The sequence below is a fragment of the Cariama cristata genome, unplaced genomic scaffold, assembly GCF_000690535.1.
Source record: "Cariama cristata isolate BGI_N322 unplaced genomic scaffold, ASM69053v1 scaffold24296, whole genome shotgun sequence".
NCBI classification, from domain to species: Eukaryota; Metazoa; Chordata; class Aves; order Cariamiformes; family Cariamidae; genus Cariama; species Cariama cristata.
The window spans coordinates 20097-20304 of record NW_009624165.1 but is presented as its reverse complement, the minus strand read 5'-3'; positions in this window follow the sequence as shown (position 1 = coordinate 20304).

Genomic DNA, 208 nt, shown 5'->3' with positions numbered 1-208 from the left:
CATACCAGGTGTGTCCTCTTGAGGCTTGTTAGCAGCCGTCACCGGCTGATGCATTGGTACTGCTGGTGGTCTTAAAAGCAGATCAGGGCCAGCTACGCCCCGCCGAGGCGTTTGTATGCGGTAGGTGTGCCAGAGTGCATCGTCAGGCTGCTGCTTGCCGGTCTGGTCCAGCCAGCGGCTGCCGGCACGGCTCGGCAGGTGTCGCTCT